Below are 19,693 nucleotides of genomic sequence, written 5' to 3'. Positions count from 1 at the left end.
ATCAATAAACATAATCCAGCATATAAACAGAACCAAAGACAAGAACCACATGATTATCTCAATAGATGCAGAAAAGGCTTTTGACAAAATACAACAGCCCTTCATGCTAAAAACGCTCAATAAATTCGGTATTGATGGAACGTACCTCAAAATAATAAGAGCTATTTATGACAAACCCACAGCCAATATCATACTGAATGGGCAAAAACTGGAAAAATTCCCTTTGAAAACTGGCACAAGACAGGGATGCCCTCTCTCACCACTCCTATTCAACATAGTGTTGGAAGTTCTGGCTAGGGCAATCAGGCAAGAGAAAGAAATCAAGGGTATTTATGCACATGTACCCTACAACTTAAAGTATAATAATAATAAATAAATTAAAAAAAAAAAATAAAATAAAATAAAATAAAATCAATGAATCCAGGAGCTGGTTTTTTGAAAAGATCAATAAAATTGATAGACCAGTAGCAAGACTAATAAAGAAGAAAAGAGAGAAGAATCAAATAGACGCAATAAAAAATGATAAAGGGGATATCACCACTGATCCCACAGATACAAACTACCATCAGAGAATACTATAAACACCTGTACACAAATAAACTAGAACATCTAGGAGAAATGGATGAATTCCTGGACACATATACTCTCCCAAGACTAAACCAGGAAGAAGTGGAATCTCTGAATAGACCAACAACAGACTCTGAAATTGAGGCAATAATTAACAGCCTGCCAACCAAAAAAAGTCCAGGACCAGCAGGATTCACAGCCGAATTCTACCAGAGATACAAAGAGGAGCTGGTACCATTCCTTCTGAAACTATTTCAAGCAATAGAAAAAGAGGGAATCCTCCGTAACTCATTTTATGAGGCCAGCATCATCCTGATACCAAAGTCTGGCAGAGACACAACAAAAAAAGAGAGAGAATTTTAGACCAATATCCCTGATGAACATCGATGCAAAAATCTTCAGTAAAATACTGGCAAACCAAATCCAGCAGCACATGAAAAACTTATCCACCACTATCAAGTTGGCTTCATCTCTGGGATGCAAGGCTGGTTCAACATACGCAAATCAATAAATTTAATCCATCACCTAAACAGAACCAATGACAAAAATCACATGATCATCTCAAAAGATGCAGAAAAGGCCTTCAACAAAATTCAACAGCCCTTCATGCTAAAAACTCTCAATAAACTAGGTATTGATGGAACATATCTCAAAATAATAAGAGCTAGAATTATGACAAATCCACAGCCAATATCATACTGAATGGGCAAAAACTGGAAGCATTCCCTTTGAAAACTGTAACAGGGTTGCCCTCTCTCACCACTCCTATTCAACAGTGTTGGAAGTTCTGGCCAGGGCAATCAGGCAAGAGAAAGAAATAAAGGGTATTCAGTTAGGAAAAGAGGAAATCAAATTGTCCCTGTTTGCAGATGACATGATTGTATATTTAGAAAACTCCATTATCTCAGCCCAAAATCTCCTTAAGCTGATAAGAACATTCAGCAAAGTCTCAGGATACAAAATCAATGTGCAAAAATCACAAGCATTCCTATACACCAATAACAGACAAACAGAGAGCCAAATCATGAGTGAACTCCCATTCACAATTGCTATAAAGAGAATAAAATACCTAGGAGTCCAACTTACAAGGGATGTAAAGGACGTCTTCAAAGAGAACTACAAGCCACTGCTCAACAAAATAAAACAGGACACAAACAAATGGAAGAACATTCCATGCTCATGGATAGGAAGAATAAATATCGTGAAAATGGCCATAATGCCCAAGGTAATTTATAGATTAAATGCCATCCCCATCAAGCTACCAATGACTTTCTTCACAGAATTGGAAAAACCAAAGTTCATATGGAACCAAAAAAGAGCCCACATAACCAAGACAATCCTAAGCAAAAAGAAAAAAGCTGGAGGCATCACACTACCTGACTTCAAACTATACTACAATGCTACAGTAACCAAAACAGCATGGTACTGGTACCAAAACAGATATATAGACAAATGAAACAGAACAGAGCCCTCAGAAATACCACCACACATCTACAACCATCTGATATTTGACAAACCTGACAAAAGCAAGAAATGGGGGAAGGATTCCCTATTTAATAAATGGTGCAGGGAAAACTGGCTACCCACATGTAGAAAGCTGAAGCTGCATTCCTTCCTTACACCTTGTACAAAAATTAATTCAAGATGGATTAAAGACTTAAATGTTAGACCTGAAATCATAAAAACCCTAGAAGAAAATCTAGGCAATACCATTCAGGACATAGGCATGGGCAAGGACTTCATGACTAAAACACCAAAAGTAATGGCAACAAAAGCCAAAATTGACAAATGGGACCCAATTAAACTAAAGAGCTTCTTCATAGTAAAAGAAACTACCATCAGAGTGAACAGGCAACCTACAGAATGGGAGAAAATTTTTGCAATCTACCCATCTGACAAAGGGCTAATATCCAGAATCTACAAAGAGCTTAAACAAATTTTCAAGGAAAAAAAAAAAAAACCCATCAAACAGTGGGCAAAGGATATGAACAGACACTTCTCAAAAGAAGACATTTATGCAGCCAACAGACACATGAAAAAATGCTCATCATCACTGGTCATCAGAGAACTACAAATCAAAACCACAATGAGATACCATCTTATACCAGTTAGAATAGTGATCATTAAAATGTCAGGAAACAACAGATGCTGGAGAGGATGTGGAAAAATAGGAACACTTTTACACTGTTGGTAGGAGTGTAAATTAGTTCAACTATTGTGGAAGACAGTGTGATGATTCCTTAAGGATCTAGAACTAGAAATACCATTTGACCCAGCAATCCCATTACTGGGTATATACCCAAAGGATTATAAATCATGCTACCATAAAGACACATGCACAGGCATGTTTATTGTGGCATTATTCACAATAGCAAAGGCTTGGAACCAACCCAAATGTCCATCAATGATAGACTGGATTAAGAAAATGTGGCACATATATACCATGGAATACTGTGCAGCCATAAAAAAGGATAAGTTCCTGTCCTTTGCAGGGACATGTATGAAGCTGGAAACCATCATTCTGAGCAAACTGTCAAAAAGACAGAAAACCAAACACCACGTGTTCTCACTCAGAGGTGGGAATTGAACAATGAGAACACCCTGGACACAGGGAGGGGAACATCAGACACCAGGGCCTGTTGTGGATTAGGGGGTTGGCGGGGAGGGATAGCATTAGGAGAAATACCCAATGTAAATGACGAGTTAATGGGTGCAACAAACCAACATGGCACATGTATACCTATGTAACAAACCTACACTTTGTGCACATGTACCCTAGAACTTAAAGTATAATTTAAGAAGATAATAATAAGCAGCAATATTCCCAGCAGCTGGGGAACAGGCACTTCTGTTCCAAAAGGAGGATCTCGAAGAACGAAGGGAATAGGTTTTAAAGGGTGGGATGTAAATGAGTGCTTCCCTCCCTCCTTCTCTTTCCTTTCTTTCTTTCTTTCCTTCCTTCCCTCTTTCTTTTTCTTTTTTTCTTCCTCTCTCTCTTTCTTTTCCTTTCCTTATCTCTTCCTCTAATTTTCTTTTTTCTTCTAAACATTTTTAGTTTGAGATGTATATGGAACCTGTAAGTGGAAATGGTGGATGGGCAGCTATACGCACAAGGCTGAAATTCACAGCAGAGTTCCTGGTATGTTCCAGGTATGTATGTAAATCTGGAACATACCCAAAAGAACAGAAAAAAAGTATAACTATTATGTATCCTCCATCCACGTTTAACAGATGCTAATACTTTTTTATATAAAAATGCAGAACCCCCCCAATTTCAGTGTCCTATTCACTGATTTGATTCAATTGTTTGCAATTCCTCTGGCTTTATCAATAACTATAGATGAACTCACAATTACAATTGCCTGATCCACTCTCATCCTTCCTCACTGATTCCCATTGCCTCTCACCAAGTAACAACATCATAAATAAATTATGAATAATATTTTTGTATCAAGAAACACATTTCTGGAGAGTTAAGAGTGTCAATAAATAAAATGGTAATTTCAGCCACATTGGTCTACAAAACATTTCTGTGCTCTTTAAGAACAAAGAAATTTGGATAAAATTCCTCATCTTGAAAAGTGGCAGTCATTTATCCAATTTAACCAACAAACAAAATGTTTTTGGAGGTGAAACACAAGCAGAGTTAGGAATTGACATATATCCTATGGAAATGCATGAATAATAGCACGGATCTTTCACAGCGCCCCTGGTTGGAGTGGAATTGATATACTGAAGCATAAGAGCCAATGTGTCTATCTTAAAAGAGAGCTGGAAAGAAAGCAGGCAAAGAAGGAGGGAAGGGAGGAGACCAGCCATTGGCCTCTGACCTTAAGAGGTTCTTAGCCCAAAGAGGATTAAAAAGAGTGTCTAGTAGTTCAAGTCAGAGCTGTAATTGCTTTCTCTACAGAGTTTCACAAAAGCCTAAATTAGTAGAATTTTTTCCGTAAGAGTGAGGAAGTACTGCAGGTATCGTGGAATGTATACAAATCTTGGTGAAACATGACCTAGGTCAGACTTATGTCCTGGCCTCACTACCTGTGTGCACTCGATTAATAACTACAAGCCCCAATTCACATTCCACATACCAAGGCATACAGATCTCTATTTAATCAACAACACACATAGTTTCTAGCCCAAATTCTTGCCAGAAAATGTAACACTAAAATTTCTATGATCTAATTATCTTCAAAATCCTAGTAACAAAAGGTAATATTGATATAGAATTGCCTAAGACATACAGTTTATCCATTCCTGCAGATTAGGGATTGGCAGGCTGTTTTCGTAAAGGACCAGACAGTAAATATTTCAGATTTTAAGGACCATTTGGTTTAGCACTTCTCCATTGCAAATACTCAACTCTGTTATTGTGCCTTGAAAGCAGCCATATATGATAAGTTAAAAAAAAGTATGTAGCCATAGTTTATCTTTCCCTGGCTTAGACATAACATTTACTGCTTAGTAACATTCAGTTTTACAGTTCTGCTTATAGTAATGGTGAAGTATCTTTTATTAGACCAATCCTCCCACAGATAACTACAACCTCTGTCCGTGTGTGTGTGTGTGTGAGAGAGAGAGAGAGAGAGAGAGCGAGAGAGAATGTATGTGTGTGTGTGTGTGTTGGAGAAAGACAGATTGGTATACGCATACACATCAGCAAAACATTTATAAAACAACTACCTGAAGGTATTGGAGAGTGACCAAGAGCAGGCAGAAACTGGACTCTAGATGTGGGAGAAAAATGACACTAGATTTTCCATTTTATAAACTTTTGCCTGAGGGTGAACCCAGTCGGTTCTTCTAGTTGAGTCTAGAATTGAAGACGAAACCTGGAGTCCTGTTGAAGAGGCAGAAGACAAAGTTCAAGACAACCACAGCAGCTGGGAAGTGAGAGAGGAGAAATTACATGAAGGAGATTTTCAGAAAGGGAGAATCCTAAATTCTGCACACAAACTCTTCCCTAATCTTTGGCTGGTGCCTCAACTACACTTAGTTGGAACAGACTTCAAACAGCACAGATAAGGTTAAAAGAATGGAACAGTTATAATAGCTGCTGCCTACCACAAGGGAAACAGACTTTGTACTTTGAGCTGAGCCAAGTGAATTTGCTGCTGAAAGAAAAAAGGAAAGAAGGAGGGAGGGGAGGGAGAGAGGGACGGAAAGAGGAAGTCGAGAAGACAGTGGAATAATGTCTTTAAAGGTGAAGTAGAGGGGGTAGTGGCATGAACTTTAAACTCAGAATTCTTTGCCCAACAAAAATATTCTTTGAGAGTATAGACAAAAGGAAAACATTCACAGATCATTTAAAATGCTATCCCTGAAGAAAAGGGAAAATGGATATTGGGAGATACACAGTAGCCGTCCATATCCCTTCCAAGTCAATAAGACTGAGATCCAGAAGTACTAGGGACAAACTCTAGTGTCACATATTAGACATCCAACCCACCAGAGTCCAAAATGTTTTTTCCTTATTGCTTTCTTCTTCCAAACCAGAAAGTTCTAACTTGGGCTTATGAAGGGAGTAAATGGCTTGGATCTTCATCTATTTCTCTGATTTATTATTTTTACCCAGGTTTTTTTCCCCCATTTCTGAAAAGACCTACTTTTTAAAAACTGAAAATACAGGAAAGGACTCCTATTTCTTGGTGTTATCCTTCCAAAGAGGTCATGGAAATACTGAGGGGCACTTCCATTATTATTTGAAAACAGTGGTTCACTATGTAGTAATTAACAGAGCAGCACAGAATTTGAGGTTGCATGCAGAGTTGTTTGCACTTTTATAAATCCTGGCATGAGGAAGCAGAGCAAGGGAAAGAGAAATAAACATACACACCACACACACACACACACACAGAGAGAGAGAGAGAGAGAGAGAGAGAGAGAGAGAGAGAGAGAGAGAGAGAGAGAGAGAAAAGAAGAGAAAGAAGAGAAGAGAAGAGAAGAGGAGACACAGAGAGAGCTAAGCAGACATAAAGACAAACATCAGACACAGAGAGGAACGGGGAGAAGAGAGACAGAGTATATGCGAGGGAGAAAGAGGTCAGAGACAGAGAGAAAGAAAGGAGAGAGAATGAGAGATGGAGTAAGGCTGCAATATTAGGTATGGTAATATTGATTACCTGATAAACTGCTTCATCAATGGATATCTGCAAGACCAGGGTGTTGTATTCTTGGCATCAATATCTTCAAGACATTAAACAGATATATCTATTACATGACTGTGATCCCATGAAAATCCATGCTCTCTGACATCTCTTTCATAAACAGCTTACTCCTTCCTTGAACTTTGGTTCTGGTCATCCAGGCTAGGGCTGCTTCATTAAGTGACTGAATTGGCCCCAGCGAAGTAGCCAGCAGTTCACAAAAGAGGTTTCAGTGCTTACTGGCTTTACATGTCCTTAGTCCTGAATTGACTCTAGTCAATTTCTGGGGCCTCTTCCATCTGTCCTGGGCGCAGCCATTCCAGGAATCCCCTGCATATGGGCTGCTCCTGGCCATGGCTGAACCTCACCCTTTGCCTACATTCTCTCTCTCACTACAAACTCTGCTTCTATCCATGAGTCCACTCTGGATGGACTCCTTCAGGCTGCTTCTGCAATTCAGTACCCCGTCACCCACCAAAATAGCCCACTAGCCCTGACTCACTTCCAAGCCTAGTAAAAGGACCCAGATACCTCCTGATCTAACACCATCAATTTGATTGTTTACATCCTATAACAACGGGTATTGTGCTTTGCAAGTTAAATAGACACAATTACTGTGATTTTCATACATGTACTTTTACATTATTAGCTGTCCTAGTTCCAACTGAATGTCTTTCTCCCACCACTCTTAAATTCTCTAAGAGTATACCTTGGATGTATGTTTATCTAGATAACCCATTTCCAATTTCCTACCAATCATAGACAGGGAGTGGTTGACATTTTGAATGGAGCAGAATCCTAACTCTACAGCCTGACATTAAGTTGACATTGACATTTAAATTAATTGACTTTTACCCTTAAAAAGTCTAGCTGGCCAAGATGTGATCATCTTTCTAAGGATTCTTTTCTTCAGAAGGTGAAGATGAAGAAATAGAGAAACAACTCAATCTGTCACTCATATAACCCAAATACTTATCTTTGACAGAAAAAAAGGGGGGAAGAACAAAAGGGGGGAAGTAGACTAGCATCTGTGCAGAATCTCCTCATTGTTTCTCAACTTTGCCACCAAAGTATTGCTCACATCAGGCGCATACATCCCCAGAGGTTCTGGACGGTGAAAGAGAAATTCCACTGAAGTATTGTTTATCTCTTTTAAAAAGAATGCACTGACAAGTAAAGGTAACTGCTGAACACACATTTATTTCTGTTTCCTTCTCCAAAAATAAAACCCCACTATGAAAGGAAAATAAATCTTGGGGCCCCCAAATCACCAAGCTAACGGGAAAAGTCAAGCTGTGAACTGCTTAGGGCAAACCTGTCTCCCAGTCTATTCAAAGTCACTCCTCTGTTCACTGAGATAAATGCATATCTGATTGCCTCTTTTGGAGGGGCTAATCAGAAACTCAGAAGAATGCAACCACTTATCTCTTATCTACCCATGACCCAGAAGCCCCCTCCCCGCTTTGAGTTGTTCCGGCTTTCTGGAGTGAACCAGCATTCATTTCACGTGTGTTGATTGATGTCTCATGTCTCCCTAAAATGAATAAAACCAACCTGTGCCCCGACCACCTTGGCACGTGTCGTCAGGCCCTCCTGAGGCTGTGTCCTAGGTGCACATCCTCAACCTTGGCAAAATAAGCTTTCTAAATTAACTAAGACCTGTCTCAGATATTTGGGGTTCACACCACTAAGGGGACAGCAAAGATGTAAATCCATATGCAGAAAGAGAATGGGAGAAGAGACAGAAGGAAAAAAAATGGGAGTTGTGAAGCAGATGGGTGAATGGTTATTAAACTAGAAACCTCCACAAAGCTGAATTCTAACCTAGCAATGGTTAAAGTCGTACAGCATCCTTACTAATACCCCAGAACCCAGAATCCATGAACATCTCTGGAATTGAAAGTAAAATTGGAAGGCTCCTGGAATTCTGCTTTAGCATTTGTTTAGGTTTTAGATCCCCATAATGACTGTCCCTCATCCATCCTGACAGAAGACCGGAGGTTTATACAGTCTGGACCGGGAGACAATTGAGGGCAGGGGTAACTTACTGAGAAAAGAGAGGTTCAGGAGATGTGGGGATACTGAATGCTCCTAGACTGAAGCATCCAGGTGTGAAGGCTCAGTACCAAGGTCAGAAATATCTGGGTAATGTAACCAGCTCAAGCAGAAAGACTAAATATTGATATTACAGTTTTCCCTGAAGAAGTAGTCTTAGTCATATAACCCCATGGTAGGCCCCAATGTCCACAAGCCCCACCCATGGGCTCCAAACTTTCTCTCGGTTCCTTAGTTCCCTTTCTTATCAATGAGTGAATGGCTAGGAGGTCACCAGATACTTATATGAGGAAATATTCTAACACAGAAGACAATAATCAGAACTAAACAACTTAGAGAAAACATGAAACAGAAACTATGCAAGGAGAAAAAACAAATGAAATGTTCACAAATATCTCTAGAGACATAAGGAAAAACAATGTTTTCACAAAACAATTGCAAAATGCCATTTTTAGAAAGGAACATTCAGAAAATACAAAAGAACTAATATAAATTAAGAACATGATAGAAGAAAGTAAAAATCCAATAGTCTCAGAAATTGAGACAGTCTCCATTGCTACAGTTCAATCGTTATATATAGTTACAGTTAATATATTACAAGTGTTATATATATTATACAAATATATATACATATATATATGTTATTTATATTATAGATAGCCCAGGCAGTTCAATATTCAAATAGTAGGCATTCCAGAAAGAGAGATTAGAGAGACTATAGGGGAGAAAATCATATAAGAAATTTATTTTTTAATTTTCTAGAACTCAATGTCTTGGTCTCTGGCTTCAAAGGATGTACCAGGAATCCCACCCATGGGTAAAAAGAAATCCAACCAAGTTGTGTTATCAAAAAAGTTCCAAGAAATAGGAATAAGGGAATAAGGCACAATCATACAAGCTTCCAACAGGAAAAACAAGGTAGTTCATATACCAAAAAAATGAGTAATCAAGATTAGTTTATGTTTTTCTATGGCAATACTGGAACCTAGAAAATGATGGTGGAATGCTTTTCAAATTTTCAAATTAAATTGTGTCCAACTTAGAATTATATATTTTCAACATAGGGTGAAGATAGAATAAAGATATTTGTAGACATTTAAGTTCTCAAAAAATTATCTTTCCTGTATTCTTTTCAGGAAGCTACTGGAAGATGTGATGATTGACTAAAATAAGAGAGTGGATCAAGAAAGAAAAGACATGGATTATGGAAAACGGAACAAGAGAGGCAAATGGGATGGAGAGGGTGGCAGTGGAGGAAGAACCCCAGTTGGCCTGTAGATATTGGGTATTGGGCCAAAGCATCCAGATAGGCACAGTAGAAGGGTACAGAATAACAATCCTCAAAACACCACACATAGTCCAAGTTTCAATGGCCAAAATTGATTATCCAACTCCCAAAAGTAGTCTCAAGGAATAACTCTGCCACTGCCTTTTTCAGAACAAAAGGTACGATGCTGGTTACATCAGGGTCTGTTTTACTAATACGGTCCCCTAGTGGGTCAATTATCCATGGACTTTAAATGTAGTTGTCATTTCTTAAGTTGGTGAAAAAATCTTCAGGCTACAAATGAGTCATATCATTTAATCCTATAATCACCTTATGAGTTAATGCCAAATGGAAACAGAGCCAGACACTAGTTAAAGGTAGTAAAGACAGATAATAGTACTATTGCAGTAAGGGAGAGAGTTTTCAGTAAAACTGAACTCAAATCTGAATATGACAAAGACAGGTGGAGATTTATAGCCAACAAGCAACATGAGCAGGGACAGTAGATGGAAAATTGCTAAGAGGAGACTTTCAGGGTAGGGAAATTCTTGCTCAACTGGCCTAACACGGTTCTTGCTAAAGGCAGGTCAAGGGTTTAGACATCAAACGTGGCAGACAGGATATGAGATATCTTGATCAGATATGAAGGGTGATCAGATTTTAAGAGTGAGGATTCTCAGTAAACTGACTTTGTAGTGTCCAAGGAGCCTGTCTCAAGTTTGGACAAGGACAGAGTCTTTGTCAATAGGAATTATTTCTGTTGTGTAGAGGGGGAAACTGAAATTCATAACAGTAAAACAATTTCACCACAGCTTACAGTGAAGAAGCTACAATTTAACCTAGAATTGGTATATCATTCTAGAAAAGTATGTTGAAAATGGCATGGAAATACTAAGGAAAACTGAAATTCATTCCTTTGTGGATGAGATGGGATGGAAGAGAAAAGAAACGGTTGTTCTCATTATGTTCTATGCTGACACCTTCCGAGTCCTAGAGTTAGGAGACTTTTTCACTGAGTTTCTCCTCTTGGTTTGGTCACTACTCCTGAGCTAAACTTGCTTTCTCTTTTTTTTTTGTTTTTTTTGTTTTGGTTTGGTTTGGTTTTTTGTTTTTTTTTTTGTTTTTGAGACAGAGTTTTACTCTGGTTGCCCAGGCTGGAGTGCAATGGCATGATCTCGGCTCGCTGCAGCCTCCACCTTCTGGGTTCAAGAGATTCTCCCGCTCCAGTCTCCCAAGTAGCTGGGATTACAGGCGTGAGCCACCAAGCCTAGCTAATTTTTTGGTATTTTTAGTAGAGATGGGGATTCTCCATGTTGGTCAGGCTGGTCTCAAATTCCTGACCTCAGGTGACCCGCTCACCTCGGCCTCCCAAAGTGCTGGGATTACAGGCGTGAGGCACCACGCCCAGCCAAGCCTGCTTTCTTTATGGCCCAGCAAAGGGCACAAGCCATGGAAAATGAGTATCTGCCTGAATCATACTCAGAGGAGGTCTCCTCATCTTCCTCTTTCAAACAAAAGGGCTTATGAAAATAGCTAGAATGATACTTACATTTGAAAGTAGCTAAGCCCAGAGAGTAAGGTGTTAAAGCAATGAACACCCTATACATTTAGTATTTTTCTCTTTATAGCTACCTATTCATTCGTCATAGGAGATTTGCTGTCATATTCATCACACAGAGGGCACTTTTGGGGAGGGGGGATTGCTCTGTGCTATGAAGAGCTGTTGTTTCTGTTTCTTCCTGGATTTATTCCTTAACTAATGGTCATCAGCACAACTTTTTATATGGGAGAGATATTGAGATAAGATGGGAAAGTGTGATCCTGAACTGAGGTGGCCTTGAAAAAGAAGGGAATTGTACTTATGAAGCACTTACTTCCTATTTTGTTCCTTTTCACACACGCAGAAGCTGAGCTCAGGAAACCCAAAATAAGTGACCCAAGGAGGCCGCCTCATTCTTCCCAAGTCTCTGTGGGATTTCAGTTTGTTCTTCTAGAATCCCTGCACTGTAGTTCCGTGACTGGAGTGATTTTCTTTCTCTCCTCCTCAGCAGTAATGAAGTGACTCTCGGGGAGGAGTTTGAGTGTGGCTGGCCTGTTCTGCATGTGCAGCTCACAGGGCATGGGCGAGACTGGCTCTCGCGGGAGTGGCCAGGAGGTTGCTGCCTGCCACTCTCCTGTCCTCATTGCAGAAGCCTTTCCTTTCCTTTCCTTTCTTTAAGAGGCTAGGCCCGTCCTTTCTCCCACCCTTCCTTCTATTCCTCTCCTACTCCTTCTCCTCTTCCTTTCCTCTCTACTCCTTCCCCCCTTCCTTTTTCCCTTGGGCTTCACTTTTTTTTTCTTTTCTTTCCCCTGTGCTTTCTTGCACCCTTTCTTGCTTCCTTGCTGCCTTGCTTTTCTTGCTTACATCCATCTTCCTCACCCATGCTGGCCTCCTTCCCTCTCCCTTTCCCTACTCCTCCACCACTGCCCCTACTGAAACAAGATGCATAGTCCTAGCTACTTGTCCTCAGGAGCAAAGGTACCATTTTAATATCACCACCCTGTTTTCCCTTTGAAAACTGAGAGAGAATAAAGTCCATCTGTCTTCCTGTTCCTATGTGGCCATAAGGCAGGCTGTCTGTCTCAGCTGAGAGTGTTAACAGCCAGAGAGAGACATGACGGAAGAATGACAAAGTGCCTTTTACTCCAGAGCGGTCTGTTTCCCACGGTTCATTGGCATCAGAAATGCAGGTCAGCATCACTGAGCTTCATGGTCCTCCTGAAGCTTCATTTAGCCGCTTAATACTTGCCACAAGAAGCTTCTGATTCTTTGCTCTTCTGGTAAAATACCTCCCTGTTCTCCCTTGGGGTCTGCAGAATATCTGTGTTCAATTTGGGAGCATTTCTCATGCTTTCGCAGATGAGAGGTCTGTGCTAATATCAAGGCCCTGGAACTGACCTTCCTATGGGCCAGTTATTGTCACCTACCTTGTGGCCCCGGATCCAACAGGAGCAGGGGGTCTCACCAGAGCCAGTGGGTCTGTTAGTGTCCCGTGAGCCAGTAAATGTCACCTGCCTCATGGAACTGGATCCACCAGGATCAGGGGTCTCACCACAGTGACTCCCTCTGTGCTGCACTGCACTTTCTACAGTACGGACATATCTATTATCACATTGACTTCTATCAACTTTGTAAAGTAGTGACTAACATTATATCTAATAGAAAATAAAATTCTTAGTAAGGATTTTTCATTGTAAGCAACAAAAAGCCCACTCAACTTAAGTCAAATATGAAACAAAATTTATGCACATGAGAACTGAAAATTTCAGGGGTAATTTGCCTTCAGGAATGATTGAGTCCAGGAGCTCATGTGATGTCACCAGGACTTGCTTGCCTTCTGTTTTTTAAGTCAGGTTTCCTTTGTGTAGGTTTGGCCCCAAGAATCCACATGGTGGTCCAGGTCAGCCTCCATCTCCTCTCATCTTTAGTTCTTGGTAACTAAATAGGGAAAGGTGCATGCTTCCTTCTTGGCAGTTATAATAAATGTTCATTTGTAGACTATTAACCCTGACTTGGCCACTTGTCATTTATAAGCCAATAATTCTGGCCAGTAGAAAGCAGAGTTGAAATTGACCTGGCTGGGTCCATGTCTACACTTGCAGCCAGATGTAGAGTTTACTCATCCCAAGTACATGCACTAAGCCTGGGACAGGAAGGATGCTCCAGAAGGAATTTGGGGAAATGTTACCAAGAGGAAGGCAAATGGAGGCTGGAAAGCAAAACCCATAACTTTTCTCTGTTGAAACTGATGCTCATTCAGATTTATCCAGTTAGAAAGTGGACAGTCAGGATTCAGGGAGACTGAGGGACTTCATGAGCCTGCAGTGATAGTGCTGATGCTAGAGATGGGGAAGTGAGATAGGAAGGAAAGTGAGCTGGAGGGCCAGAGCAAGGAAGGCATTCTTCCCTGCCAGCACTGAAAGGATGTGCTATATTGCTCTGTTCTCATGCTGCTATAAAGAACAATTTGAGACTGGGTAATTTATAAAGAAAAGAGGTTTAATTGACTTACAGTTCCACATGGCTGGGGAGGCCTTAGGAAACTTACAATCATGGTGGAAGGCACCTCTTCACAGGGCAGCAAGAGACAGAATGAGTGCCAGCAGGGGAAATGCCAGACGCTTATAAAACTGTGATAACTCATTCACTATCACAAGAACAGCAATGGGGGAAACCACCCCCATTATTCAATTACCTCCCACTGGGTCCCCCGCTATGACACCTGGGGATTATGGGGATTCCAATTCAAGATGAGATTTAGGTAGGGACACAGCCAAACTATATCACATGCCCAAAGGGAACTATTCAGAGATAGTTCTGTCCAGGTTACATCTTCATCATGAGGGGGGTATAGGGATGAAGGGAACACCAAGGCCATCTCTAAGAGCAGGGCTGAGAGACTGTATTGGTTTCTTATGGCTGCTGCAGAAAATTATGACACATGCAGTACCTTAAAACAACACAAATGTATTATTGCTATGATTTGAATGTTTGTGTCCTCTCCAAAATCCATGTTGAAACTTAATCCCCAATGCAACAGTATTAATAGGTGGGTTTAGGAGTTGATTAGACCAGGAGGGTTCTGCCCTCCTGAATGGGAGTAGCGCCTTATGAAAGGGCCAGGGAGAACTACATTGGCCCCTTTTGCCCTTCTGTTTCTTTCATCACGTGAGGATGCAGCAAGAAGGCACTCACCAGACACTAAATGGAGGTGCATTGACCTTGGACTTCCCAGCCCCCAGAACTGTGAGGAAATAAATTTCCGTTGTTTCTCAGTCTCACATATTCTGTTACAGAAGTGCAAATGGACTAAGACGGAAATTCATATTGAGAAGTGAGGTGTTACCATAACAAAACCTAAAAATATAAATGTGGCTTTGAAACTAGGTGATGGGTAGAGACTGAAAGAATGTGGAAGGACAGACTAGAAGAAAACCTAGAGTGCCATGAATGAACCATACAGGGTGATTCTGGTGAGGGCTCAGAAGAAGAGAGCTGTAGACAGAGCCTCCATCTTAGAGATTATTTAAGTGGTAATGATCAGAAAGTGGGTAGAAACATGGATAGTAAAGGCTATTCTGATAAGGACTTAGATGGAAATAAGGAACGTCTTATTGGAAACTAGAGAATAGGTCATTCCTGTTACAAAGTGGCAAGGAACTTAGCTGAATTATGTCCATGTCCTAGGACTTTGTGGAGGGAAAAATTTAAGAGTTATGAACTAAGATATTGGGCACAAGAACTATCTAAGCAAAGCATTGATAGTCTATGGCTTCTTTTGATGGCTAACAGTAAAATGTAAGAAGACAGAAATGAATGAAAGGTGGAATTTATAATTAAAAGGTAAGAAAAACTTAAAAATGTCTCGGCCTGGCCAGAGACATTTTTAAGAATAAAAAGGGGTCTTTGGAAGAAAACACCAAGGGTACGACCAAGTGACTGTTTGATAAGGAGATTAGTAGGGATAGAAGGAAGCCAGATGTTATTCATCAGGACCATGGGAGAATTACCTCAAAGGCATTTCGGAGATTTTCATGGCTGCCCCACTCATCACAGTCCCAGAATGCCAAGGCCTTGAATGCAGATGGTTCCAAGAGAGAGGCTTAGGGCATCCACAGGACTGTGGGTCTTACTGCCTCCATTTATCTTTCACAGGAGGCCTCAGGAACCCACTGCCCCCAGGCAGAGAACTGCCACAAGGTGGGGCAGAGAGCCCATTAGGGAAATGCTTAGTGAATCTGAGGCAGCCGGCCAGTCCCTGAGACCCCAGAACTGTAGAGCCATCAGCATGCAATTCCAGCCTAGGAGAGCTCTAGGGCAGAGACTTCAACCCATGAAAGCTGCAGCATGGGCTGCACCCAGGAAAGGAGTGGGTGTGGGACTGCCTGGGGCCTTGAACACCCAACCACCACACCAGTGTGTTCAGAAGGGTGGACACAGAGTCAAAAACTTATTCTCAATACTTAAATGTTAATGTTGTTTGCCTCGTTGGGTTTTGGATTTCCTTGGGACCAGTTACCCCTTCTTTCTGATTTCTCCCTTTCAAACTGGAAATGTCTATCCTATGTCTGTTTCACCATTGTATTTTGGAAGCATATAACTTATTTTATTTCAAAGGCTTACAACAAGAGGGGAGTTTGCCTCAGGACGAATCATGACGTGAATCTTATCCATATCTTTTTTTTTTTTTTTCCTACGGGGGAATAGAGTCTCGCTCGGTCACCCAGCTTGGAGTGCAGTGGCACAGTCTCGACTCACTGCAACCTCTGCCTTCCAGGTTCAAGTGATTCTCTTGGCTCAGCCTCTCGACTAGCTGGGACTGCAGATGTGCACCACCATACCTGGCTAATTTTTTGTATTTTAGTAGAGACAGGGTTTCACCATGTTGCCTGGGCCTGTCTCGAAATCCTGACCTCAGGCAATCCACCCACCTTGGCCTCCCAAAGTGCTAGGATTACAGGCATGAGCCACCACGCCTGGCTGAGTCTCATGCATATCTAATTTAGATAATATTTATTTTTATTTTAAAAATTATTTTAATATGATATTTAGATGAGATGTTGGACTTTAAATTTTTGAGTTGATGCTGGAATAAGTTAAAACTGTTGGGGTTATTGGCATAGAATGAATGTATTTTTGTGTGAGAAAGACAAATTTTGGGGCAACAGGAGCAGAATGCTATGGTTTGAATGTTTGTGTCCTCTCCAAAATGTATGTTGAAGCCTAATTCCCAATGCAACATATTAAGAGGCGGAACCTCTAGGAGGTGATGCCATAAGGGCTCTAACCTCATAGATGGGATTATGGATGGGATTAGTTCCTTCTAAAAGGGCTGGAGAAAATTAGGTAGGCCTCTTTTGCCCTTCTGTTTCTTCCACCACGTAAGGACATAACAGGAAGGTCCTCACCAAATGCTGGAACCTTGACCTCAGATTTCCTAATCCCCAGGACTGTGAGGAATAAAATTCAGTTGTTTATACATTACTCATGCCCAGGTACTTTGTTATTGCAGCAAAAATGGACCAAGACAGTTATCTTACAGTTCAGTAGGTTAGAAGTCCACAAGGAGACCCATTTGGCTAAAATCAAGGTGTTGACAGGGCTGCACTCCTTTCTGGAGGCTGCAGGAGGAAATCTATTTCCTTGCCCTTTCCAGCTTCTAGAGGCCTTTCTCTGGGGTGTTCCTTGGCTCTTGACATCTTCCCCAATCTTCGAAGCCAGCAAATGATGGGTTGAGTTCTCCTTACATTGCATCACTATGATCCCCATCTTTTGCCTATTTTTTTCCACTTTTAAGGAGCCTTGTGATGACACTGGGCACACACATATAATGATGCGGAACAATCTCCTTATGCTAAGGCTAGTGGATTAGTAAACTTAATTCCATCTGCAAGCTAATTCCCCTTTACTGTGTAACCTAACATATTCATATTCACAGGTTCTGGGGTTTAGATGTGGACATCTTTGGGGGACTATTTTTCTGCCTATTAAGGAGAGAGCAGGGGAGGTAGTAAGCCCCACCTTCAGAAATAAAGAAAGCAGCTGTCCAGAACCATGTCAGAGGAGGTCCCAAGAACCCCAGGCAGCACAGATAGTGACAACTTTCTAAGATTCGAGGACTGTGTCATTTCTACCCTCCTCCCTCACATCATTCAGGGTTTGGATGAAGAGACACAAGTGAAATAGGCAGTAACAATATAAAACGTTGAGAGTTGTCCTGAGGCATATGGATAAGTTCAGGACTACTTTGAATGGGAGCACAGCTTTTGCTTAACAATGGTAAGACCCCACAGTCTGCAGGGCCCTGATCCCTGCAAGAGAATCTCGTCCACTGGCTCTGTGTCCTCAGGTAGAGGAATGGGCTCAGATGTGTCTTTTTTTTTTTCCAGTTACAGATTGAAACACCAAAAGTCATTGTTTTCTTCCCCTTCTCCTTCTCCTTCCCCTCCTCTTCCTTTTCCTCCTCTTCCTCACCCTCTACCTTCTTGTTCTCCTACTGCATGATCCTTAGATAACCAAGAAATAAAGTCTACAATTCACCATGACGTTTTGACATTCCAGTTAACCTAGCTAGGCTGGTCTTTGGCATAGTGACTTGGGAACTTGCTCCAGGAGTGGTACAGGAGACAGGATGGCCTAGAGGAGGCAGTGCAGACTTCTAGATTAGAAATCCCAGCATGGCCTGCTCTCGCTGAGTTTTCTATTGCAAGTCTCTGCACCACTCTGTGCTTCATTATGAAATGGGTTCTCTTCAAAGTCCAGAGGAAACCATGTTTATAAAGCATCCAGAAAAGACCAACTATTTCACCGCTCTCCCCCAGAGTTGAAGGGCACTATACAGCTCACATGTTCCAACCTCTGCATTTTACAGAAGATGAAATCAGGACCCAGAGAAGCGAAAGGACTTGGCCAAGGTCACACCACTAGGAGGTGACAAGGCCAGCTCCAGTTTCCTTCCCTGCCAGGGCTATGCTCCTCCCGCTCTGCCACACTGACATTTCTGACATTTTTCTTTCCCTTGTTTCAAATGTCCTGGTGCATGTTTCAATTTAACGGGTAATCAGGCATTGCTGTCTACCGAGGATCCCCTGAGGACCCCGGCTTCATCCAGCCGCCTGTCACAGAAGCCCAGGAAGCTTTGCCAGGCAGCAGAATGGGAGGATTTCCCAGAGAGAGCATCAGACTTAATGGCCCCTCCAGCCAGGGTCAAGTCCTCCTGAAGCCATTAACATAAACATAATGACCACGAATCCCAGAGCGGGAGGGCAGAAGGAGGAGGTCGGCTCATACAAGAACAAGCCACAGCCAGTGCAAAGAAGGTGGCAGCGAGACCAGAAGGAAAGCATGAGCATTGATCTACATTAGACTTATCCCTACAACTAAAAATCACAAAGTGAAGTTTGGACAGGGGATTTTTCTACTCCGCTTTCTAACACATCTGCCTCTTTTAGCATACTCCTCCAAATTTTTCCCTTAACAACCTCCAACTTTAACAAGGAAGAGCACAAGATGTCCACTGTACATGAATTACAAGCATGTTTGTATGTGTGGTTCAACAAGGCCTGCCCCTCTCTGCATGCAAAGCTCTGGGGAGAAGTGAGTCAATTTGCACAATGTATATGGATGCCTCCTGGGAGAGCTTGTTTCAGGACACTTATCCCTTCTTTCCAAAATTCAGAGTTAAATAAACTGGTTGTGTGAACTCAGTTACTGCTGACCCAGAGCTGTGGAAATACAAAACAGCCCCTGAAATAAAACTGCCATAAGGCAAGAGGGATTTCTGAACGGATGCACTGCTGCTGGCCCTAAATTAGCACGAGCGATGGGGATGTGAGCCGGAGTCTGGGAAGACTGGGAGCCAACTATTTGTCTTTTTGCTCAAGCTAGTTTGAATTGGACTTCTGTGGCTCACATCAGGAAGAATTCTGACCAAAGTATTATGAATATCATCTCTCTTGAAAAAATACCAGGGAGTGAAAGGTATCATAAATTATTTCATGGATGAATAAACTAAGGTACAGAAAGCAATGAACTGTCCCACAAAACGTACTGCAAGTCCTACCTCAAATAGAGAACTGCTTTGACCCCATCCTCTTTACTTCAAAAACCTCCTATGCATTG

Source organism: Macaca fascicularis, chromosome 8, assembly GCF_037993035.2.
Source record: "Macaca fascicularis isolate 582-1 chromosome 8, T2T-MFA8v1.1".
In the NCBI taxonomy this organism is placed as follows: domain Eukaryota; kingdom Metazoa; phylum Chordata; class Mammalia; order Primates; family Cercopithecidae; genus Macaca; species Macaca fascicularis.
Note: the sequence above shows the minus strand (reverse complement) of the source record.